General features: G+C 41.8%; 1 protein-coding gene, 1 long non-coding RNA gene and 1 pseudogene across 2 annotated transcripts in view; 1 reads left to right on the top strand and 2 right to left on the bottom strand.

Annotated features, from left to right (window-relative positions):
* LOC131682957 (cartilage oligomeric matrix protein) overlaps nucleotides 1–27,445 on the top strand; it is a 1,738,261-nt gene that overhangs the window by 6,632 nt on the left and 1,704,184 nt on the right. The gene's annotated exons all lie outside the window — the stretch shown is intronic.
* On the bottom strand, nucleotides 1,924–3,244 carry LOC131680118 (DEAD-box helicase Dbp80-like; annotated as a pseudogene).
* On the bottom strand, nucleotides 4,070–4,510 carry LOC131682960 (uncharacterized). Its single transcript, XR_009304283.1, has 3 exons — nucleotides 4,479–4,510; nucleotides 4,232–4,342; nucleotides 4,070–4,159 (listed from the first exon to the last, which is right to left on the bottom strand). It is a non-coding gene; the product is annotated as an uncharacterized LOC131682960 (long non-coding RNA).

The following is a 27,445-nucleotide window of genomic DNA, read 5'->3' as shown; positions in this document are numbered from 1 at the left end:
TGTGTCCGTTGAAAAGGAATCCGGAATCACCGAATGGGCTGTAAAGTTTCTCCGTGTTTCCGGATGACTTTACATGTCTGCAGATCATCGTTAATGTGCCGCATGGCAGGTATCTTCAAGTATAAATGTTTCACAATCATGGGTAGCGCATTCCATATTCACTAGGACTTCCAGCCCAGAACTGCTTCCACGTTGTTTGAAAGAGGCCTACATACCAAAATTAAGTTATAGTGTTCAAATGTAGGATAAAATATACAATACATTTTATAATAATGCCTGACTTGCAGCTAAACTTTGGAAAATTAATGAAAATGTACTGAATGGCCTCGGACATAACCCACGGAACATCCGCATAGATCCAAAACCGACCATCTGACCAGACCACCACATATAGCCTCGGAAACTTGAAGGAAGTAATAATCATTTGCAGATAATTCAGTTGAAACGGTTGATAATATACGACACGTTTTACCCGGTACTTTTGGTTTGTACACGTACGTCAGAATTGCATAAAAACAGTGAAATGAAATCGCTATTTTTTTTGCAAAAGTGACGTAAGCTAAAATTATGGTTAAATAAAGCAAGGTTATTGCCAAAAACTGAAAATTTAAGCAATTGGCTATTATCTACGATGAATTGTACACATTTCGTACAGAACAGATAGTTGAAACATTAATCGTGCTTTTGAAAACATCACGAAACACAAAAATTGGTTTTCTGAAAAATATTCCTATTGGCGCTAACGTCAGAATTGCATAAAAGGGCAATACAGTACCAAACAACTATGTTTTTCACAGCCAGTAATAATAAATCAAACCCATTTCTAAAACAGACCTGCATCTTTAACACTTCGTAAACAGACCTACATCCAAACCGGAAAACTGATCTACATACAAGCCATAGAACCAAACTTACGTCCAAATCTCAAAACATACCCACGTTTCTAGCACGCAATAAAACAACACAAACTTGAGCCCAAAACAAGAACAAAATCTCAAACCATTGACCGTAATAAATCATTCCTTCTGCACTCGAACGGCAAAGCCACATGCCAGCGAATTTCAACAAACAAAACATTGACACACATTTAGGGTTTTCGATTGATGACACTGACACCGCGCCGGTGTTTTGCACTGGCACGGTGCCAATGGAACATTCCAATGCGAATCGAGTGCAGGCTTGAATGTGTGCGTGTAGTTATCCGAGCTGTCATTTAACAGCTGTTGTTTGTTTACTAAATAAAATGTTATGTTAAAAAAAGAAGTTATTATCAATTTACACGGTAAAATTATTTACCCATTTTATGTATTCAAATTGCCCATTTTCGGAAGATATTCGAGCTGTCGAAAAATGGGTATTTTTTTGTTTCTAAAGCTTAGTATGCACCTCTTGCGAAATGAGGTCGCGAAATATTTTTCCTTCTTCCGTGCGGAATTTTGACATTTGCTCGCGAAAACTAGTCTATGTGTTTGCTGTTAGATGTCGCTTTTGATAACTGAAAAACGACATCAGCTGTTGTTTGTTTATTTCTTTTTTATATCTCTGTTGTCATTTTAATGTTTTAAATGATGTATTTTATTAATTCATCACGGATGTGTATGAAATCGGTAACAACTGTAAACCTATTTGCCATTCATGAAACTACATTGATACATTTTGCAGTTAGGCCCTTTTCAAATGTTTGGATAGAACTGGGTAGAGATTAATTGTAATTGTAAATTTATTAGCTTACGATTCCCTGTTGGTTACATTTGTATACCTTATGTCAGGTCAAGGAAGAAAAAAAAGATAAAAAAAATATAACATTATAAATTTAGAATCAAAACAAGTATGACCCAAAAAAGCTCCTACGCCTTTCACCAGTAGCTGGTCGAAAACACTTTACGGTGCGATCTTTTCAATTTCGTCCGAGTTCTCCGCGACTAGCAACTGAATCTTTTTCCGGAAGTGTTTTTCGATTGATCTGCAAATCATCATGCTTCGATCACTGCCCACTAGGTTGATGGTGATTCCGTTCTGTTAAAGAAGTGGGAAGAAATACAATCTATAGGATCACAAGAATAAGTCACACTTACCGAATCTACCGGTGCGTCTAATTCGATGTAGATACGTTTCGCAATCGGCTCGTCCCTGCTGATCCATCGGCAGGTCGAAGTTGACGACAATGGTCACCTGTTCGACGTCGATACCTAAGACGAAAGAATATCTCCGTAACCTGGTGCTGTAGCCAGAATCAAGTGGTGGAACTTACCCCTGGACAAAACGTTCGTTATAATCTGTACCTCCTCCAGTCCGGTTCGGCATCGATACAGCGCGTCTAACCGTTGCTCCACCGTTAGATCACCGGATAGTACCGCTACCGAGTGACCATCCTGGGACATCCTGTCGGTCAACCAACCGGCCGTTTTGCGTACCTGTTTCGATCGATTAACAGTTCTGAAAATAAATTTACTTGGAGTTTACAACTTCCTATACATCATATGACAGAAAATGATCGCTTGTCCGACGGTAATCACACAATTTCTCGTCCTGGTTGCGGAACTTGACGTAGTACTGTTTGATGTTATCGAGTGATTCTTGCTCCCGCGCCTGCCGAATGACGATCGGATTGGGTACGATGTACTCTGCAAACTCCATCACCTCGCGCTCGTACGTGGCCAAGAAGAACACCAACCATAACACCCGCCTCGTCCAGTACAAAAAGGGAAAACTAGGTCGTACGTCCTGAACTTTATACCCCAGTCCATTAGCTTGCCGGCTGTTCCGATGATGATATGATTAGTCAGCTTCGCCCCTTTGACGGTCTCCTCACCGCGAACGGCGTAAGGAAGTTTGATTTCCAGACAAAACTTTGCCATTTTGGCAGCTACTTCCCCCTTCTGAATTGCCAGCTCATAGGTGGGGGAAAGGCAAATCACCTGCAGATAGTTTTTTAACTGATGGACTCAACTGAGCATTGCCAGCACAAAGGCAGCGGTTTTTCCTGTTCCCGACTGACTCTGGGCGATTATATTTCGTGGCGGACCGGCCAACAGAGTAGGTAGAGCCATCTCCTGAATCTTGGAAGGGGCGTTGAAACCCATCGCATAGACTCCCTGAAGTAATTCCGGCTTCACGTGCAAAGCTTCGAAAGTTTTAACCAACCAACCGGCGAAGAAGAATCTTTCCGCTGCACCTTCAGATCCAGCTTTGATTCTACTAGACCTTAGCGAACATCTTTCATTAGCAAACTTGCATCCGCCGGGCTAAAAGATTAGTCATGGATAATTTTAAAGCTGATACTAAATATTTCGGGAGAAAATTTAGAATAGGACGTAAGCAACAATGAGATTCTCTTTGGGGTCTTTCTCTTCTGTTTATTACTCGGTCGTTTTAACATTTAGTACTCAACTCTTTGCCTAATATTTTAGTAAAAACCATCGGCTATGTACTGGAAAAATAGTGCCAAGTGTTATAGTGACGTCATAATCGAAAGAGAAAGTAAAGAAAGAGAGGCTCTCAATGTTCCTTATGTCCTAATCAAAATTTTCTGCAGATTTCGACTTATTTGAATGCCTCTGCATCTTCCGCGGAGGAAGGTGTTTCTCCATTTTCTCTTGCAGCTTGTTTTTCTTCAGGAGCTGCTAGTCAGAATTTCCGTAGCTACCGAACTCCAAGCATCAGGTGCAGCTTTGGTTCTACTGCCGGTGGGCTAGGTTTTTCCGCATTCTCTTTCTCTGGACTGCCAGCCGCCGGCTCTGAATCCTTATCCTTGGTGATATGTACTCAGTTCGCTAACCTATTTGTATTGAAAAGAAAAATTCAAATCCCATCCCAATGATCGCTTCAAAAATAGGTTATAACAAAAAAACACTAACCGAGTGCAGAAATTTCTTGATCCGTCGTCTTTTTGACCCAGTTATCGGCAGCGCTTGCCATCGTTTCGATCGGCTATTAAAATTCAATAGCAAGGTGCAAAGCATGGGAAATCGTCCTGAATCAGCACGGGTATTGTCCCTCGGGTGGTTTATTCCTTGCAATTCGCTGAAATTTTGACCAGAGCGACCTTGTGAAAAAAACGATGCCTTTTTTGCCTGCTCACTTCCCTGCCATGAAACCGATGATGAGCGCTTATTCCAAACGGTTAGCCGATTGAACATGACGTGCCATTATGTTTGTTCTGTGAATTGATAAGGACATCTGGATATGCAAAGGAATGTTTGGAGGAGGGATGCTACTGGTAAATACATACCGAAAGAGAAAGTCCTTTCCGAGCATCTTGATGTTGTGTTTTCTGTTGGCCCATTATCACTGCGTTCTCTTGCTGGGTGATTACCATGATATTATGTTGTTGGTGTTCGATCTGAAAAAATCATGATAAAAAATATCCGTAAATGAGTGAACTCTAGCTTTTTAAAGAAGAATAGGGTATTACATTACAATGTACTAAACACGGTACTGATCCTTTCGAAATAAAAAAGGTAATAAAAATGTCTCACCTTGCCGCATCAACTGAATAAAAAAGTCCTGCACACAGCATGGTACAGTATAGTATGCTGCTGGTACTCTGTTTGAATGTGCTGTTGCTATCTTTTTGCAGTTGTTCAATGGTCTTCTACATTTGGCTTGGATCTATTGCACTAATTGCGGTTGCTGACCAGGTTGTACCGTCGGTTGAACGTTATTGCTACCGACCTTTAGAATGATGGTCATGGTCTGGAAGAAATCTTAATTTTCTGATGTTGTGGTTGAAGGTGATTCTGCTGCTGAGCTTGCTGTGAAATGTTGGCGATAAGCACTCGAATAGTGTTTGCTTGCTGCTGCTGGAATGGAATCACGAGCACTATGGAGGCAGTGATATTTTCATGCAAGAAACTGGTAGGAACCAAGGCTGGAATATCACGTTTGTGCTTGAATCCGATTTCTCTAAATCAGGAAGGCAACCGCTGGTAAAAATAGTGGCAGACAAGTTTTAAGGCAGAATGTGCCGATGAAATGTTTTCCGATGTGTCCATCATTCGTAAACTCCCGTTGTTCGTTTGAGCAGTAATTGCTATGTGGTCCTTTTTTGAGGGGTTGTTGGCTGTTGCTGGATTTGGAGTAGTTGGTACTGCTGCGGTTGTATCGATTTAATGTTGGTTGGCTGATTGCCAGATCCAGGATGTTGAGACAAGATTAGTTGAGCTGATTTGCTTTGTTCGGGTGTGCTGCAAATAATATTAATAATTTAAATTTAATTGTTTAAAACTAGAAACAATCACACTTCCAGTAATATTTTTAACCTTACCATTCAAATTCGAATTATTGAATTTCTAAACTACGAAATTTTGACAGGTTACGATGAAAAAAATACAAAAAATTACCAATCTTGTGTTTTCTTATATTTTTTCATTGCAACCTGTCAAAATTTCGCGAGCTTCCGTGCGAAATAATACCGCTGACCATTACTTCGCAAGGAAAAAGTTTGCCTTGGTGACAGCGCATAGAAAGCAGCGCTGTCTCGCGGAAGTATTATGAAACTTATCGTTTGTCGAACCGTGTCTCAGCTAACTTCATTTTTCGTTATCGTTTTCGCGAGAGCTGCGTACCGCTTACGAAATGGAAACGAAATTTTTTTTCGCGAGCATTTCGCGACGTTTTTTATGCATAGGTTTTGTATAGGAAATTTCATTTCGCAAGAGGTGCATACTTAGCTTAACAATGAGTACTTTTTATTCATTTCACAACTACTCGATGAGGTAATGTCAATGGGTATATTGATCTTAACAATGGGTGAAAAATCCTTTAGAATTATTTCAAGCTAGTTAACCTGCAAATTAAGGATCGTAGCGGAACCTGCAAATTATCGGCCTGCATGGGAGTCCGTGGCGGAAACGGTACATTTCGGCAATGCTCCGAAAACAACGGCTCCCATACTTTTTTAAGGAAACAATAATGTGAAATGAATGTTATTTTATGTTTATTTGTTTAATTCAGAAATAATTCTATTGACAGTATTTTTCATTCTGGCGCGATTTTCATGAATGGGTATTTTTTACGCATTTTGCTGTAACAGTTCTGCGAAACATGGGTAAAACACACCCAGGTTGACGTACAAGGTCTGCACTCATTTATGGGTACAAACTCTTTACCCATTTAATGTGTTATTCCACTTTTATTGAAAATGCGTAGTTTTCTACGCATTAATGGGTACTTTATTATTGTTTTTTTTCCATACGTTTATTTGACACGGCATTTGCAAAAGCTTTTTACGCCAGTTTCTTTTTTAAATATCACGTTTCAAAAATCCTTAAGACTAATTTTACCTATACTAGTAATTCGTCTAAAACTAACACTGAAATCACTTTATTGTTCGCTTTTTTCCTTACATTGTTATATTTCATAATGATCTAGTATTTTCGGGTGTATTTATTTACTTTTTTTCTGTTATTGTCTAAATTTAAAAACTGAATATTCTAGGACACTTTAATTGGTGAATGATTAGCCTTGGATGAGAGTATGAGGAGATGAATTTAATTAAATTTTGACAGACGCTGTTTTTAGAAAATGATAGATAAGTTCCATGTATAGAGGATCGCGATACGCCAGGATGTCTCTAACAGGAACATGGATTGGTCTTCCTCGGACTTGTAAAGAATCTACTAATTGTGATCTGGCTTCACGATATTCAGTGCAGGACCAAACAACATGCTCAATGTCATGTTAACCCTCTCCACTAGCACAATGATTACCCTCAGCGAGCCCAATACGTCGGAGATGCGCATCTAAAGTATAATGATTGGACATGAGCCTTGACATCACACGGATGAAGTCCCGACTTACATCCAATCCTTTGAACCATGCCTTCTTTGATACTTTAGGGATAATTGAGTGTAGCCATCGTCCCATATCTCCATTGTCCCAAGATGTTTGCCAACTAGCAAGTGTCCTCTGTCGAGAAGCGCTATAAAATTCATTGTAAGCGATGGGTCTTTCATATATTTCACCATCTAGTGCACCAATCTTGGCTAAATTATCAGCTTTCTCATTACCCGCAATAGAGCAATGAGCGGGGAGCCACACTAGGGTAAATTTATAACATTTTCTTGTTAGGTTACTCAGAGATTCTCGTATCTTCCCCAAAAAGAATGGATCTTGATTATCAATCCTCTTTGAGCGTAGAGCTGCAATTGTGCTGAGACTATCAGTGAGGATAAAGTAATGGTTCGGGGGTAAAGTATTAATTATTTGCAAATTATAGTGAACTGCTGCTAGTTCCGCTATATAAACAGAGGCGGCTTCTGCAAGTTTGAGAGAAATTGAAAAATTATTGTTGAAAATACCGAAACCAGTGGCCTCACTGATTCGTGACCCATCAGTGTAAAACATTATAAGGCAGTCTATGTGTTGATATTTACTTGTGAATATTTTAGGGATCTCCCGCGAGCGTAGATGATCCGGAATTCCACGAATCTCTGCTTGCATGGACGTGTCGAAGAATAAAGTGGATTCAGGAGTATCTAGTATATTGACGTATGTGGGAACATACCTAGCAGGCGTTATTTCTTGTGACATGTGATTGAAATACACTGTCATGAATCTGGTTTGGGGTTGAAGCTCAACAAGTCTTTCAAAATTTTCAATTACCAGTGGGTTCATAATCTCACATCGAATAAGTAAACGAGAGGAGAGATCCCAGAATCGGTCTTTTAAAGGAAGAACTCCCGCTAGTACTTCAAGACTCATCGTATGGGTCGACTGCATGCAACCTAGGGCAATTCGTAAACAACGATACTGTATCCGTTCCAGTTTAATAATGTGAGTGTTCGCAGCTGAACGGAAACAGATGCACCCATATTCCATTACTGAAAGTATTGTTGTTTGATACAATTTTATCATGTCACTTGGATGAGAACCCCACCATGATCCAGTTATTGTTCCCAGAAAATTTATCCTTTGTTGGCATTTCGTTATTAGATACCTAATGTGGCCTCCCCATGTGCCTTTAGAATCGAACCAAATTCCAAGGTATTTAAAAGTCAGGACTTGGGCTATCGTTCTACCAACCAACTGAATCTGAGTCGGATCACGCTTCCTTGAGAAAACGACCAACTCTGTTTTCTCCGTAGAGAAATCGATGCCCAGTTTTAAAGCCCAAATTGATAAATTATCCAAGCTATCTTGCAATGGTTGTTGTAAATTTATAGCTTTTGGTCCTGTGGCAGAAACCACCCCATCATCTGCAAGTTGTCTTAGAGTGCATGGGCTGACAATACAATTATCAATGTCATTCACGTAAAAATTATAGAGAAGGGGGCTTAGACAAGAGCCTTGTGGGAGGCCCATGTAACTTATTCTGAGTGTCGCCAAATCGCCATATGAAAAACGCATGTGCTTGTCTGACAATAAATTGTATAAATAATTGTTTAATATCGGTGAAAGACCACATTGATGTAGCTTCTCCGAGAGAACATCAATGGAGACTGAGTCGAATGCTTCTTTTTATGTCTAAGAACACAGACGCCATTTGTTCTTTTTATGCGTAAGCGAGTTGGATTTCTGACGAAAGTAGCGCCAGGCAATCATTCGTTCCCTTTCCTTTCCGAAAACCAAACTGGGTATCTGAGAGCAAGCCGTTCGCCTCAACCCAATTGTCGAGACGTCGTAGGATAATTTTTTCCAACAATTTCCTGATGCAGGATAGCATTGCAATCGGTCGATACGAGTTATGATCGGAGGCTGGTTTTCCCGGTTTTGGAATGGCGATAACTCTCACTTGTCTCCAGTCACGCGGGACAATATTCTGCTCAAGAAACTTGTTGAATAAATTCAACAAACGTCTTTTTGCTAGGTCAGGCTAGATTCTTCACCAAGTTGAATTTAATTCTGTCTAGTCCCGGAGCATTATTGTTGCATGAGAGGAGTGCAATTGAAAATTCCATCATTGTCAAAGGCGAATCTATGAATTCGTTACTTGTGGGAGCATCGCGAATGATTTTCTGCGCAGGAGCAGAATCTGGACAAATTTTCTTGGCAAAATTAAATATCCAACGATTCGAAAATCTTCGCTTTCATTAGTCACGTTTCGATTCCTCATTCTTCTGGCTGTGTGCCAAAGAGTACTCATTGATGTTTCTCTTGACAAGCCATCAAGGGTACTTTATTTTATCAGTGTATTTATTGTTTATGAAGCGAGAATGAATATTCTTCGAAAGAGTGCGGCTTATCGTCTACTGTTGTAATTTAGCACCTCAGAAGCAAACGGTGTCATAAAAGTCTGTTTTCGGAGTTAAAAGATAGCTGACGAGTTTATATTTACTGCATCATCCAGTTACTGTCGTGGTGAATTTCGTCCACATCGTTAATTGTTTGCTAATGAATATAAAATTGCCGACATTGGAAAAATATCGATACAAGTGGATGAATGTGGGCGGCAATGAAGTGGTCACAATGCTTTATTATAATATATTTTCTGCAACAATGAAATCTGTCTCGGTCGGTGGAGCGAAAGACCCATACAGGATAATCTGCATGTATCGAAGTAACAACTGGTTCTTTTCGGGATTGAATTCCTCGACCAGAAGTTCATAGTTGGTTCCTTCCGGAATGGTTAATGCAAGGGGTGTAGAATTTCAACACATCTGAATTATATTCCGCTGTCTATTTTTCTCAAAAATTTTATTCAAAAATTCATAACATGGTAGAATTAACTCGTTTGAATGTTTCTTATGTTGAATCACATTACTTATAACGAAACCGCCCAATTTATTATGGATTGACGTTTGAGGTATTAGTAATTGTCAGTACCATATGGAGTATTGGTCATTGTCTTGAATCGCGGTTTTTTACGATAAAGTGAGAAATAAAATTTGGAAATAGTTCAAAATGCACTATTGAACATAAAGTAATGAAAAGTTTTAGGGTAATTTCAAATAACAGAAAAAAAGGCCGATTATTTTTTTAACCGTTATGTGTCCGACAGAGTACCGGGATACCTTTTCAGATTTCAATCCATGAAATTCCATTGTTACTCAAGGTGGAAGTGGATATTTGGTGACAGGTTTGCACCAAGCATAGCTTTTACGGAAATGAAGTTGACTATGCCGCAAGCGGGAGTTTGGGGAAGGGCTTCCAGGTTTCACGTAATAGGCCGACAAGAGTACCTCGGTACCCGCAAAATTGAAATACTCAAAACTTTGTATTTTTTAACTGATTTGTACATTTTTGGATCTTTTGGATTCAGAAACTCATCTGCTTTAAGACTTGTTAAACATGAGTCAGATGAATTCATTCGTTTCCCGGGAATCCGGATTTCCGGAGGCATATTCCAGTGCTGGGATGCTATTTGTGAATTTCAATGGAATACTGGCAATATGGATATCAAAAATCTTGCATCAGCATGCAACTGCATCTCATGGTTGGGGATTTGACCGCGGAACGGACATTCCAGAGCAGGTTCCCGTGATGCCGTGAGTGGCCGTTGCGAGGTAAAATTTTCATATGGTCCCGTAGTTATAAATAACAGACTTCTGAGACAATTTGCAGAGTTTTTATACCCATATTGCCAGATTACAAGTTAAAATTCGCAAATCATATTCTAGAACTGGAACATTACTCCGGATTATCGAGACTAGATACATTCATCCGGTTCAATTTTACAGAATCAAAAAGTGGACGAGTTACCGAATCCAAATCATCTCAATGTGTCCAAATCGGTTAAAAAGCCAAGACGTTCCGGACTGGCACTTAGGGTGATCTGTCACGGGTCCGTGGGAAATCTATTAGCTAAGTCTTGTCAACTCTGATAAACAACATACTCGATTGCGCAATAGCAATACTTAACAATTAGGCGTAAATATCGATTTCTAATGCGCTCACCTTACCCGGAAAATGCAATGTGAAGGCACCCAACCCAAAGTAGTCTGGTTAGATTGTCGAGATAAAGCATTCAAATCTATTTCCGTATTTCTTCCTAGAAATGGGTGAACACAGTGAAGCGCAGGACCGTCAGTTGTCTTCTACAAAGTCGTCGTGTTTTTATTGCTTTTTATCGGTGTTTTAAGTCGTTTTGGGAGGAGATTATTAGTGCATTTGGAAGCTCGTCAAACGAAGATTCCTGTGATATTTTTGGTGTGTCGGTATACGTGAACTAACTTGCACAGGAGGTGATTAAAGAAACGTTATAGTTACACCCAAGCGAAGTGATACTATTGTGCTGCTTGGCGGGCGACCTACGGGTCAGCGGCCGCGGGGATGACCACAACGCTACAATGCGGTGCCTGTACGAGAGCGATAAGCGAAGAGAATGAAAAAGTTTTCTGCTACGGCCCGTGTGGAGTGATATTGCATTTAAAGTGTACAGATGATATCGATAAGCATGGGCTGAAAGCAATGACAACAAATCGCGGGTTAAAATATTTGTGCCATGGCTGTCGGAAGCATCAAAGCGGTCACAACGATATTCTGGCCAAATGTAATAGCATTCTAGTGGAAATAACTGAAAGTATGAAGTTGTGGAAAAATGAAATGAGCGAGAAGATTGAGTCATTGGAAGATGCTATTGGGTCACAGATACAACGTGCAGTTGAAAGTGTCAAGCTAGAAATCTTGCGGGAATTAACTGAAAGCAGAAAATTGGTCGAACAGAAATCGTGCACATTTGCTGAAGTTTTGAAAAACGGAAGTGTTGCTGGCGAAAAAGATGCTACACCGGCTGGTCCGAGCAGGGATCTCAGGCCTAGAAAACAGCCCAGAGTTGAAAATGAACAAAAAATTTGTGAAAGGTCGTGTTCGTTGGAACCATACTCGCAAGTTAGTGAAAAGTGTAACAGTGAAACCCCGAAACAGCCTCGTAAGAATGAACCCGTTATTTTAGTGCGCCCTAAAGAATTGAATCAAAGTGCTAAGAAAACAAAGAATAAATTGCGTAGCCAAATTGACCGTGCATCGAATAAAATTCAAACTGTTCGAGAAGGCAATGGTGGCTCAATCATCCTCGGTGTGAAAAGTGCGGAGGCAATAGAATCAGTTGTGGCAGTGGTGAGAGAGAAGTTTGGGGAGAATTATAAAATCTCAGTTCCGAAACCGGCAAAACCAAGATTGAAGATTGTGGGGATTGCGGAACAGTTGTCAGAGAGTGAACTTAAAAATAGCCTGGAAGAACAAAATGAATCAGTGAACTTAACAGAGTTCAAACTCATAACGTTATTTAAAACTAAGCGGAATGATTACACATCATATAATTATGTGATTGAAGTGAATGCTGATTCGTTTGAGACCATGCTCAAGTTAGGGCGTGTAAACATTGGCTGGGAAAGATGTAGAGTGGTTGAGTGTTTTGGAATAGTACGTTGCTTTAAATGCTGTGCGTATGGACATAAGAGTACTGAATGTAAAAACTCTCAGGTCTGCTCTAAATGCGCAGGGGACCACATTACAGCAGAATGTGCATCAGAATTACTTTGCTGTGCTAATTGTGCTCAGATGAATAAGGACCGGAAGCTGAATCTGGAGACAAAACATGCAGCCTACAGTTTCGAATGCGCTGTGTATAGGAAGCTTGTTGAAAGAAAGCGTCAGCAAATCAGTCGTGACGAATAGCAATTACCGTTGACCAGCATACCAGGATATCTGAACGGATTACTTTCTGTTACTCCAGGTAAAGCCAAAGAGGGTATATGTCCTCTCGAAGCTACCCTTGATACTGCACCCCCTCAAAATAATTTTCGGTTCCAGTCTTCTGTTGGACAACATACTCCCGGCTCCGTAGTTGATATTCATCCAGCAATCTGCAATCCAAACGATGATGAACTCGCAACTGTTTCTCCAGGTAAAGCCAAAGAGGGTATATGTCCTCTCGAAGCTACCCTTGATACTGCATCCCCTCAAAGTAATTTTCGGTTCCAGTCTACCGTTGGACAACACACTCCCGGCTCCGTAGCTGATATTCATCAAACCATCTGCAATCTAAATTATGATGACCTCACGACTGTTTCTACAGGTAAAGCCAAAGAGAGTATATGTCCTCTCGAAGCTACTTTTGATACTGCACCCCCTCAAAGCAATTTTCGGTTCCAGTCTACCGTTGGACAACACAATCCCGGCCCCGTAGCTGCTATTCATCAAACCATCTGCAATCTAAATTATGATGACCTCACGACTGTTTCTCCAGGTAAAGCCAAAGAGAGTATATGTCCTCTCGAAGCTACTTTTGATACTGCACCCCCTCAAAACAATTTTCGGTTCCAGTCTACCGTTGGACAACACACTCCCGGCTCCGTAGCTGATATTAATCAAGCCATCTGCAATCTTAATTATGATGACCTCACGACTGTTTCTCCAGGTAAAGCCAAAGAGGGTATATGTCCTCTCGAAGCTACCTTTGATACTGCACCCCCTCAAAGTAATTTTTGGTTCCAGTCTACCGTTGGACAACATACTTCCGACTCCGTAGCTGACTTCCACCTAGCTATCCGTGACTCAAATTATGAAGACACCACGACTGTTTCTCCAGGTAAATGCCAGGAATGTATATGTTCCTCCGAAGCTAGAGATACAGATACTGCCTCCCTTCAAATGAATTCCCGTTCCCAGCTCAGAATATACTACCAAAACGTGAGAGGACTACGCACAAAGATCGATGAGCTGTTCGTAGCTGTAACCGACGCAGAGCACGACGTCATTATCCTGACAGAAACATGGCTGAACGACGAAATCAATTCCCTGCAGCTGTTTGGACCTAGATATACGGTCTATCGTAACGATCGTGACCCAGTCGTTTCTGGTAAAAAAAAGGGGCGGGGGTGTACTTATAGCTGTTTCTAATCGGTTAGCGTCTAAACAAAAAAGTTTTAACAATAACGGCGTAGAACAACTCTGGGCAAACCTTAATAGCCATGGTATTAACACATGCGTGGGCGTCGTATACCTCCCTCCGGACTCCGCAGATAACATAAACGTTATTCAGAACCATATTCAATCCGCACTTGACATTGCTAATTCGCTAGAACCCCAAGCTTCTCATTTGTTATTTGGAGATTACAACCAGCCTGGTCTTGTATGGAAAACGACTTCTTTCGGTTATGCTTACGCCGACCATTCCGACTCATCCCTTTCGAGATCTAGCGTTACTTTACTAGACGGGATGTCATTACTCAACATGCTGCAAATGTGTACCATCACGAACAGACTAAATCGCACGTTAGATCTTCTGTTTGTATATGAAGATGCATACAAGAACTGCCATGTCTATCGTGCAGATGAGCCACTCGTTGAAATAGATTCGCATCACCCTCCCCTCTTAGTTGAGCAGACCTGTCCTGGACAGGTTATTTTTGGTGAGATTCTTGACGATTTGAAGTATAACTTTTCAAAAACCGATTTTCCTGGACTCAACAACTCACTGCAAACGATTGACTGGGTGACTTTGCTCAATAACGCAACCGATGTAAATGACGCAGTAGAAGAGTTCTCATCGATCCTGACCCAACTGTTTGAAATATATGTCCCAGCCCCGCGTCCTAAACCAAAACCACTTTGGTCCAATCGACGTCTCCGAGAACTTAAACGACTGAGGGCAGCCGCGCTTCGGCACTACACCAACCGACGAAATCCCAATACAAAGCGGGAATTCATATATGCTAGCAACAATTACAAAGCTTATAACCGCTTCCTATACTCTCGGCATGTATTACAAACGCAATCTGACCTTGAGCGAAATCCCAAACGTTTCTGGTCTTTTGTAAATGAGCAGCGTAAAGAGAGTGGACTTCCTTCTAGTATGACTCTGGCAAATGAAACTTCTAGCACGACTCGCGGTATCTGTAACCTGTTTGCAAAACATTTTTCGAGTGCATTTGAAACAGTTCCGACTACTCCAGAACAGGTCGAAATCGGACTACGAGATGTTCCAAGGGGTGTGATGGACCTAGGTAACATCCATTTTATGGAGGAAGACATTGTTGCTGCTACTGATAAATTGAAATCTTCGACTTCGGCTGGTCCTGATGGGATTCCTGCCATTATTTTAAAAAGATGTGCGAGTGCCCTTTCCGCTTTCCTAAAGCTGATTTTTAATCTATCTTTGTCGCAAGGGACGTTTCCTCTTTGTTGGAAAAAATCGGTTATGTTTCCTGTTTTTAAAAAAGGTGATAAGCAGGACATAGCAAATTATCGGGGCATAACCTCTCTCTGTGCGGGGTCCAAGTTATTTGAAATTCTAGTAAGCAATGTATTGTTCCGGGAAGCCAAAACATATATATCAACAGATCAACACGGGTTCTTCCCAGGTAGATCAACATCCACGAATTTAGCACAATTCACTTCACACTGTATTAAAAGTTTTGAATGCGGAGCACAAGTGGATACTATTTACAAAGATCTCAAAGCAGCATTCGATCGTGTTGATCACTCGCTCCTACTGGCGAAGATAGAAAGATTGGGTACCTCACTCAACTTCACTTCAAGTGGCTTAAATCATACCTTGTAGGTCGTACCTTATCTGTCAAACTAGGAAATGTTGAGTCACATAACTTTATAAATTTATCAGGTGTTCCCCAGGGTAGTAATCTTGGATCCTTGCTGTTCTCCTTGTTCTTCAATGACGTTTGTAATGTCCTTCCACCAGGATGCAAACTTATCTATGCAGATGACCTTAAACTGTTTCTTATTGTACGATCTGAATTGGACTGCATTGAACTACAGCGATAACTAGATGAATTTTGTAACTGGTGCACTCGAAATCGGTTGACTATCAGTGTATCCAAATGCTCAGTAATTTCTTTCGCGCGCAGAAAAAATTCAATTTTGTGGTGTTATACTATCTCAGGGAAACTACTGGATAGAGTATCAGTTGTCAGGGACCTTGGTGTACAGCTGGATTCTAAATTGACGTTTAGAGATCACTATTCCCACATCATTGCGAAAGCCAATCGGAACCTTGGTTTTATCATTAGAATAGCCAAAGAGTTTACTGACCCATACTGTCTGAGAGCACTGTACTTCTCTCTTGTACGCTCCATCCTGGAAGCTTCAGCTATCATTTGGTGCCCGTACACAAATGTCTGGATTACCAGAATTGAATCTATACAAGCTAGGTTTCTCCGATATGCCCTTAAAACCCTGCCATGGCGCAACCCGATAGAGTTGCCACCTTACATTGAACGCTGTCGTCTGCTCGACATGGACCCTCTTTCAAAAAGGCGAAATATATCCAGAGCCGTGTTTGTAGGGAAAGTTCTAACTGGTGAAATAGATGCCCCAAATATACTTTCTCAGATTAATGTAAATGTGCCCGCTAGAAGTATAAGATCGTGGAATTTTTTAAGACTTGACTATCAAAGTACTGATTATGGACAGAATGAACCCATAAGGGCGATGTGTAACGTATTTAATAATGTTTATGAATGTTTTGACTTCTCTGTATCAAGTGACGTTTTTAAAAATAGGCTTAAACGGCTAACTTAGTGCATAAGATGTGATTTAGATAGTGATTTTGATTTGTTAGATGTATTATTAGTAACACATTGTAATGTAATGTTATGTAATGTAATGTGTAATATTGTTTAATATGTATATGTGAGAAGATAATGAGGTTTTTACGCGCATTTGGAGGTTGTTTGATGGACTCCAAATGGGCTTTTCCTCATTCTATATTTCATGTAGACCATGTAGATCAGATGAAAAATAAAATAAATAAATAAATTAATATATACCGAATTATGTTCACCGCAGAGAGAGCCTTAATGAAGCTGAAACAGCTAGTTCTGCGATGTGAATTAAAGTAGGATCACAGAGTTTGTATCAGACGGCGAGACTATTTTTAAAGTCAGTGGACCTTCCGTCAGTATTGATCAACTTACCCCAGTCGACTTGCTGGTATAAATTAAAAACGTTTTTAATCCACCTAACAGTGTGATGAGACATTTCTTATAACTCTTATCACTCTCTTCGGATATTATATCGTTTGAGAACATTTAGAACTTGATACTTCGCGATGTTTTTGATAACACATACTACATGGGATAGTGGCAGGACTCGGAGAATCGCTCAAATCAGCATAGGACAACATCAGTGCTAGAAATCTCAAAGCAAATCAATGGGAAAGCGAAAAATTGGCTCATAAAATAGACATACCAACGAATTATTGTTAATGCTCTGTTAATAAAATATCTATATTGTGGTGGGAAAACTGAATTTTCCTAAAGGGGTTATACATTGTACTGAGCCAAAAAAATCGAAATTTTTTTTAATCGATTTGAAGTTTATGCTTTACTCACATTTCCAACGCGACTGAGAACTAAGAAATCAACGCTTTTTCTTGAAAAGGGCGATACTAGCAGTGACACCATTCAAAGAAAATCAACAGTGAATAATTCCAGACTTGGTTTTATTTCCTATTTAAGAACTATTGTGTTTTTTTACATCCTAGATTGCATGATTCAGTGATCGAAACCCAAAACTTCATAAAGTATTTGAAATTATTAAATTAAAATTTGTTTTTGCTATTGAAATTGACAAAATGATAGTATCGCCCCTTTGGCTACTGTTTACTTTTTCGGTCCCACCTATCAGCATTGAAGTATCGCCCTTACGTTTTTTTACAATAACTACCGTTCTGCACCACCGATTTCGTCCGTGTTTTTTTCAATAGAGATCATTGTTACTATTTACAGCTGGTATCAGCTTGATAATCCTAAAAAAATACAAAAATAACAATTTCGCCTCTAAACTGCTAGCAAAAAAAGTATCGCCCTGTTTGTTTGCATGGAGCGTGGAGGGTGAAACTTTAAATAAACAAACAAAAATACAGTTTCGCCCGTTGTATTTTTTGCTACGCAAGCAATGTCGTAGAGTCAAAATTTTTAGGTTAATTTTGTTGCGTTTCAAAGCCTTCATTCGCATGTATGAAAAAAGCCCTATGTTTACATTTGTAAGTATCGCCCTTTTCACAAAAAAGCGTTGAAATGAAATCGCAGCTCCTGATATCACGCTATCTCTGAAGTGCATGCGTGCACAGTTTCAAAATTTACTTCGACATCGACTTTTTTTAAAAGTGACTTCCCAGTAGTATCCTTGATTTGAATTATTATCGCTAATCCTAATGCCAAAGAACAAATAAAAACCTCCCGAAAACGAACCGTTTGGGAAAATCATCATCATTACTGGAATTTTCATTTTCACGAAACTTTTCGATAACCTTCCGTCACTTGCGTTAATGCACTGTGTGCACAGTGCTCTGAAAATCTAGCGAAATCGTCTTAGGGCAGCAGCGGGTTCGTAAAGAATACTAAAAATTAATTTCTATGCCATAATTTTCAGTTCAGCAATTCGAGAGATCGTGCTCACAGCAAGCCATGAAAAATAGACTACGTTGTGAAGCGATGGTCACTATTTATTAAAAATCACGGTTAATTAAAAATTAAAACTATTAAAAAATTTCAAATAGTTTATAATTTACACAAACTTATTAGGCAAAATTGTTTAATAAACTTTCGTAATATTGTGTAGGAAAAAAGCTGAAAATTTCAGTATTTTCTCTATCTCCAAATATAAACCCTCAAGTATACCAATTAATTGGTATACGAATTGGAATAGGTTCACCAAATTTTGGAAGAAGTCTATAAAATAACCCCTTGAAAACTACCTAAAAATTGTTGTAGTTCGATGCAATAAAAAAATCTCCAAAAAAGAAATGTACCTATTAATGTGAGACACAGCGAATAATCTTAATCTATTTATATAATCTATTTATATAAAAATCAATGTATGTTTGTATGTATGTCCGCTAACTACTTCTAAACTAGCAGTCCGATCTTGATGAAATTTGGCATACGTATTCTTTTACACAAGAAGATGTTCATGGTATGGTTTTTTTTTGGAGGGGGGGGGGGGTATACAGAGCTTAAGGGGAGGGGGGGGTTGTTTATTATGCAAAGAATTATTTATATCTCCATATTTATTAGTTATTTGACATATGTATTTCTCCCACTGAGCCAATGGTTGATGGGAGTGGACAACGAAAGGGAGGGGGAGAGGGTTCTGAAGTAATCCTTATCTATTCATTCATTCAGTTCGCGTGAGCCCACTGTGCCATTACGGAATAGTACCTAAAGCGCTCACATATTGTTTCACCCATATTCGCTGTATTTCGGTGTTATTCTGAAGTTAACTTATACCAACGGTAGCATAGAGCTACAGTGAAGTTATTGCGTGTGAAGGTTTGCAGACAATCGGCCAATAGGTGCCTAAAAACGTAGGAAGAAACCCAGTGATAACGTGTGTGCAAGCAAACAATCGCGCGCCATCGCTCCCCATTAAAGTGATACACACAGCAGCGCTGTTGTTCGACCGCATCGCTACGGTGCTACTGTAGGCCATAGAAGAATTATCTACCGAAAATAGTGCGCAAATATTTAAAAACGTGAAAAGTCGTTCTGCGTTCGTGGTGTTTTTGATAGAGAATTTGTTGGGTGCTTGATATAAGGAGTGTGATCGTGATAGTGCTTGTCATACTTGGTACAACATAATCGTCGCCCATGGGGGCGAACGACTCCCCCCCTCCCGGGGGGGATTCAGCTATATCGACAACCTTACCTCCATGGATGCAGCAAGACGAGAACAGAATCGCCACCCAAACCTTGTTACTACAGGCGGTGAGTACTGCCAGTATAGATATTAGTACAGTCCTTACACCCACCCATCCCGAGACTAAACTTCCTTCAAATCCTTTTATAATAAACCAAACGCTACAAAAATTACTCAGTTGTGATCCAAGAACAGTTGTCAAAGCCTCCAAGGAAGGAAGAGGTAGTCGGTACGTTTTACGGACTTCTTCAAAGACCACGTATGAAAAGCTTCTAGGTTTGAAACAGCTAATCGACGGTACCCGCGTTGAAATAATACCACACCCTAGCCTCAACTTCTGCCAAGGGGTGGTATATGATGTTGATACCATTGATCTTGACCCTGAAGATCTAAAAAAAAATCTGGCCTCCCAAGGTGTAGAAAACGTTCGTCGAATAACTAAAAGAATCGACAACGAAATACGGAACACTCCTCTCGTAGTCCTTACATTCAAAGGATCAACACTACCATCCCACGTATACTATGGTCTCATTCGTCTGCCAACTCGTCGATATTATCAAGCACCATTGTTGTGCTATGGTTGTGCCAAATATGGACATTCTAGGAAAAATTGTTCGGAAACCCCAATATGCACTTCGTGCTCTCAGACCCACGAACGATCGGACACCAAAAAATGTGACAAACCAAAATTCTGCCGTAATTGCAAAGGGAATCATGAAGCCACCGATCGGAACTGCCCTGTCTACAAGGAGGAGGAAGCGGTCATAAAACTCAAAACCGACAACAATCTCACCTACGGTGAAGCACGAGCTGAAATGAAGAGCTACAAACAACCAACCACCTACGCCAACCAAACCAGATCCAGTGATATCGAAAAAGACCAACTAATCAAGGAACTACGAGAAGAGTTAAACGTAGCACGAAAGCAAAATAGTGAAACAAACGCCCTGCGTCAAGAAGTGATGAACTTACGCAAACAAATGGCCACCAGCCAGAAGAACAACCCGCAGGTACAGACTCTATTGGAAGAGCTAAGGAAGTACAAGGAAGCCTACAAAAAACTTGTTGGGGAACGATCCATCTCAAAAACCGCCATCAAAACCAGTATTAGCGAAATAGGGGTAAATTCACAACTAGTTTCTACCAAAAAAAACCGTCCTCCTAATCCTGTAGCTAGCGCAGAAAGTGCTGAAGAAGGAGAAATGTCTCGCCCCCTTCGAAAACAAACCCAGTGTGTCAAAACCGATCTCGACTCCTTTGCAACTCCAACCGGGCCGACCACAAGGGGCCGTTTCAAAAAGCCCAAACTAGATCAAACAGACCGCAATGTAAACGAAAATTCTAACATCCCCAGGAACCGGATTCACTACTTTAGCGACGGTGGAACGAATTTAAACACGGCAGATGTGGAATCGGACGCTACCATTTCCGATTAATCTTCGATCGAACGCAAAGAATCTCTGTAAGCAACGTAGTTCTCATACCGCCTCTTCCTATTATGATGATAATTCAAATTACTGCACAATCACCCCCCTCCAACTACCCAACCCCTCAGGCACTGAAAGTACCGAACTTCGATGATCTTGGTGCTGTTGGGGCCCCCGTTTGTAACCAACTCACCATCTCCCAAATTATATCCCACCATGTCCACGTACTATATCTCGCCACCTACAACGTAGAAAACACAGCTCCTGTAACAGGAAGAAAACAAACGCACAAACTACCAAAACGTACGGCTATGGCAGAAGGCCGAAAGAACATCGACATATGCCGGTTACCATTACACACGACTACGGCAGAAGGCCAACTGCACTATCTCGCACCCCCCAAACTGCAATCAAACAAATCCTCCACAACAGAACTTCAAAGCAGCATACCACTATCTCTCTCTCGGGGTAGCCGTGGCCCCGCCAGTGCGGACGCTACACCCCCACCGGAACTGACGGACAACCTGCGGCACCCCGAGAGTCACATATCGCTAAAGGAGACGCACAAAGGTGGCAACGCCTGTCCCTCCAAGAACCACTGCAGTATGTCAACAGACGGTTACAGTCATGGAGACCCGGGGGGCTCCCTAACGTGGTGCAAAGCATTACCCAGCCTGAACCAAGAAATAACCAGCTCAAAAATCTGGACTAACTACGTGGGAAGCCGGACGGAAAAGGGCACACGTGCCTATCCCCGAAGGGACTTCGCCGAATTTTGTTCTGGACGTCAAATCTCTTACAACAGCAAAGGTACCCCGAAAGAAAACAACCCTTCGAGAATCCAATCGCTCAACCAACCACAACATCGACCCACGACTTTGGTAGAGGCCCAACCGTACAACGATAATCGCTGGATACGAGCACTCGCAACTATGGCAGAAGGCCAATTGAACTATTTTTCACCTCCCAAATTGCAATCAAATCAACCTACCATAACAGAAATTCAAAGCAGCATACCACTATCTTTCTCTCGGGGTAGCCGTGGCCCCGTCAGTGCGGACGCTACACCCCCACCGGAACTGACGGACAACCTGCGGCACTCCGAGAGTCACATATCGCTAAAGGAGACGCACAAAAGCGGTAACGCCTGTTCCTCCAAAAACCGCAGCAGTATGTCAACAGACGGTTACAGTCGCAGAGACCCGGGGGGCTCTTTAAAGCGTAGTAACCTATCACTCAACCCACACCAAGAAGGAACCCGCTCAAACACCTGGAACGACTACGTGGGAAACCGGACGAAAAAGGGCACCAACGCCTATCCCCGCAAGGAATTTGCTGAATTTTGCTCCAGTTGTAAAATCTCGACTACCTACGAAGTTAATCCAAAAGAAAGCCCATCGATTCGATTCAGCGACCGTGACCACATTGTTTTTAACAAAACTCTAGCCGGAGCTTGGAACGCCAACAGTAAGAGAAGGCAACGTAGTGTTTCGAAAACTCTCAAACATAAATGGCTTCTAACGACAATAAGACGCCGTTGAGAGAACTAAGCCCTATCCCGGGCTGCTCTTGGCATCCAGCGAGATTCCGCAAACGTAGCCCTAACTTCCAACCAAACAATACGTCACCTAAACAAGCCTCCGCACCGAAAATGCCCGTCTCCACACCCGCGTCGATCGTGGATCTACTGGCACAATCCGATAAACCTCCGACGACGACAGGAAAAGGTAAACTTAGTGTATCAACGAACGAAACAAACGAAATCCATCGAATACGTCATCAACCTGAACGCAATGCGGACCTTGCTCCACCTCCTACACCTAAAAGCGACCTTGCAGGGTCCGACACCTTAGCTGGTACAGAAACTGCGAGCAAGTTTACAGTCAATCTTTCGAGACGTCCCCACCATAGCAATCGATGTCTTGCGATTCAATGGAACATTAATGGAATCCGCAATCAATTGGGTGACCTGCAACTGCTAATTAACCGACTCGACCCTATATGCATAGCTTTACAAGAGACACATATCCGGGCTGACTTCGATCCTAGTGGTTGGCTTGGCGGACAGTTCGTCTGGCATCTCAAACAAAAAAGTAACATTTACCAATCGATCGCCCTGGCGATTCGCTCTGACTGTATTTCCACCGCCGTTCATCTCGACACCCCGCTGCTCGCCGTGGCGGTAAGGCTGTCTAACCCATTCCCGATCACCATGGTTTCAATCTACATCCCATCAAGCACAATAGACAATCTGAAGGGGAAGCTCCGGGACCTGTTCGACCAACTAGAACAACCATTTCTCATTATGGGAGACTTTAACACACACCATACAGCATGGGGAAGCAGAATTGATACTAGAAGAGGCAATGATATAGTTTCACTGATTGAGCAGTCTGGCGCCATCCTACTAAACGACGGCAACAATACGTTCACTAACGCTCGATCGTCATCTGCCATTGACCTTACCATAACTTCCAGCAACATTGTTGGCCTACTTAGCTGGGAAGTGTCTTCAGACACTCATGGGAGCGACCACCATCCTGTTCAGATTACCCTCAACGAACGACCACCCTCTACCACGCGTCGCAGGAGATGGCTGTACGACCGAGCCAACTGGGAAGACTTCGAAAATAATTACATAGACCTTACTGATCGGGACCTGACATACAGCTCGGAAGAACTCTCCCAAATCATTGTTAAAGCAGCCGAAAATAGTATACCCAGGACCAGCGGTAATCCTTCACACAAAGCTATTCACTGGTGGTGCCCCGAAGTGCGCACAGCTCTAAAAAGTAGGCGCAAGGCACTACGAATGCTGAAAAGGACTCCATTGGATCACCCAGAGAGGGAAACACATGCTGCAACCTTCCGGAAACTACGTAACGCTAGCAGAAAAGCTGTGCGTGAAGCCAAAGACAAAAGCTGGTCTGACTTCCTTGACGGGATCCATCCAGATTCACCTACCACTGAGCTATGGAGGCGCGTCAACGCCTTCAGCGGGAAACGCCGGCAGAGCGGGTTCACTATTTTTACCCCTGATGGCCCACTCGAGGACCCTAACCGAGTTGCCAACGAGCTTGGGAAACATTTCGCACAACTATCTTCCGTTAACGCATATTGTGAATCCTTTCAACGGCGCACAGTAAACAAACAGAATAGCTCGATTGATTTCTCTGGGAACCCCAACGCTCAATATAACCAACCATTCTCACCAAACGAATTGGCTTTCGCACTAGGCACAGCACGAGGAAAATCCGCTGGAATGGATGAAATAGGATATCCAATGCTACGTCACCTTCCCGCTCAAGGAAAACGAGCACTACTAAACAGTCTAAATCAAATCTGGTTAAGCGGCCAATTCCCCGCCTCATGGAAAGAAGCACTCGTAGTTCCCATACCAAAAAGATGTACCGGATGTCGTTCGGTGCAAGATTTTCGACCAATTAGCCTTCTGAGCTGCTTCGGAAAAATTCTGGAGAAACTAGTGAACCGTCGACTGGTCTCTTTTCTGGAAAATAATCAACTACTGGACGATCGACAATTCGCATTTCGTCAAGGAAGAGGAACGAGTATCTACTTTGGGTCGCTCGGCGAGACAATCACACAAGCTCGAAATGAAGGACATCACATCGATATCGCTGCAATCGATCTTGCTAAAGCCTACAACACGGTTTGGCGGAACGGCATACTCGAACAACTCCGCGATTGGGGTATCCGGGGCAATCTAGGTAATTACATCCAGGAGTTCCTGTGTAATCGGAGATTCAAAGTCGCTATCGGCGGTACTTTCTCTGACTATTTTCCTGAACACACTGGAGTCCCACAGGGATCAGTATTATCAGTTACGCTTTTCCTAATTGCAATGAATTCCATTTACCGATACCTGCCAAAAGGAATCCACATCTTCGTATATGCAGACGACATACTGATAGTGGTGACGGGTCCCCATCCCAAGCGAGTTCGACGCAAATTACAAGCCGCAGTCAGTGCTATCGGCCGGTGGGCCGAGAAGCACGGCTTCAACATTTCGACATCCAAAAGTGAAATTACACACCTTTGCGGATCGCATCATCGCGCTACTGACCGGCCTATCACCCTCAATGGTCAGACACTACGCTATCGTAAGGAGCTTACCACATTAGGTGTTTCACTCGACCGAACCGGAACCTTTGGACCGCACTTTCGTCGAATCAAGAAGGATTGCGAAAGCCGCCGGAGACTAATCCGTACGATAAGCAGCCGACACAACCGGAGTAATCGTCACACAATCTTGAATGTTAGTCAAAGTATCATAAACAGCAAAATGTTATATGGACTAGAGCTCACTTGCTGTTCTTCTGATTTACTCGTGCGCACACTAACTCCGGTATACAACGGATCCATTCGTAGTGCTGGTGGCCTCCTGCCCAGCTCTCCCACCGAGGCCTTATGCGTCGAAGCGGGCCTTCTCCCATTTCCTTGGTTCGTAGCTATCGCCATTATAAAACGTGCTGTTGGATTCTTGGAGAAAACCACTGGGAACGAGTGCTATCTGTTAAACACCGCTAGGAACATTTACAGTCGGTTCACTGGTGAAGAGTTACCTGAGATCGCTAGCTTACCCCGGATCTACGGCCGAAACTACCATGAACGCGGCCCGAATATAAACTTCTACCTGACAAAGAAGATCAAAGCCAGGGACGCACCTTTAGTAGTTCTTCCGGAGTTCAACAAACTCGCAAGCAAATATAGTAATCATATGAAACTGTTTACCGACGGATCAAAGCTGGATGACCGGGTTGGTTTCGGAGTACATGGTCTCGAAACTGATCTCGCACATCGACTGTCACCGGGATGCTCGGTTTTCTCAGCTGAGGCGGCCGCCATTTTGTTGGCCATTACCAAAAAACCCCCAGATATTCCGGTAGTCATATTCTCTGACTCGCTTTCAGTGCTTACCGCGATAGATAAGGGGGAATCCCGCCATCCTTTCGTTCAGGCAATTGAAGACTCCCTAGATCCACTAACCACGCTTTGTTGGATACCCGGACACAGCGGAATAACTGGAAATATCGAAGCTGATCGTCTAGCATGCCTTGGTCGTAGCTGTCCCACACCTATCAATAAGGAAGTTCCGGGAGCCGACGTCAACCGCTTGGTTAGGGATAAAATACAACAACATTTCGACAACTATTGGTTAAGTTCTAGAGGTCATTGCCGGAAAATTAAAGTTACCACAGGAAAATGGATCGACAGGGAGTCACGATTCGAACAACGTGCTCTGTCCCGGCTCAGAGTCGGACACACGAAAATCACCCATGCTCATCTTGTTGCCGGCGGGGATCCACCAATATGCGCCTCATGCGACACTAGGCTTACCATCGAGCACTTAATAATCGAATGCCGCGAACTGGACGAACTTCGCCGACTCCACGATATCGGTTCAATACGAGAAGCCCTATCTAATGATCCGGTACGAGAGGAAACTCTTCTCAACTTTCTCAAGGATGCCGATTTACTCAACCAGATTTGAACTACACTAAGTGTCACTTTTACGATCTTCTTGCGAGTTGCATCAGCACAGCTAAGTATACACAACATAGTTGGAATGGAACTTCACTACCACAACGAACATACTGGACAACCAACAATCGAAACCGTTCGTGGTTCTTAATCTTTTTCCTTTTTTGCAGCATGTCACAGTCTTTCTGGAGATGCCTCACAGCAAGCCATTTCAACTAGATTGCGAACACCTATAACATAGCAGCATTTGCTTTATAAATATAATGTACTTTCTTACATTTTTCGCAAAATTAGGCGAATGACCCTCGGGGTTAAAGCCTAACAATAAACAATAATAATAATAATCTATTCATTCAATGTGATTATTAGCGATGAATTCAATTTTGACATAAGTATTCCTTCCACTAAGGAGATGGTCATGGGGTGGTTTTTGTGCACGATGGGGAGGGGTAGAAGTATCTAAGCCGAGGAAAGGGAGGGGGATGTACTGAAGAACCTTTTTTAGCTATATATATTATATATGATTTGGCACCAAGACGGTGGACATGATTGTTGGTTTCGGAATCTGAAGGAGAGGGAGGCTCTGATGCAATATCTATCAATTACTTCAAAAATCTAAAATTTTGTTGCATTTATATTTAGCAGCACATACATGGAATGGCAAGAATTTAATTAATAGAGATCTATTACGCGAATGACAATATAATACTGATGAATTGCATGAATTTGTCGAAAATTAAATTGAAAATTAAATTGAAAATTGCACTTGCGAGCGCTTCATCTGAAGTTAAATCAACATTGCTGGATTATGGACGAAAAGCTCTGCCCTAAAATAGCCACTAAATCTTGCGCTTGCGGAAAACGTTACTTACAATATCAATCAAAATTCGGATGTAAGCAAAATGCTGCAAAAATGCAACATTGTTATATAGGACGAATTCACAATGACCCATAAAAGGAACTAATCGAATATT

This window comes from Topomyia yanbarensis, chromosome 2 (genome assembly GCF_030247195.1).
Source record: "Topomyia yanbarensis strain Yona2022 chromosome 2, ASM3024719v1, whole genome shotgun sequence".
Lineage (NCBI taxonomy): Eukaryota > Metazoa > Arthropoda > Insecta > Diptera > Culicidae > Topomyia > Topomyia yanbarensis.
This window is presented reverse-complemented; position numbering and strand designations above follow the sequence as displayed.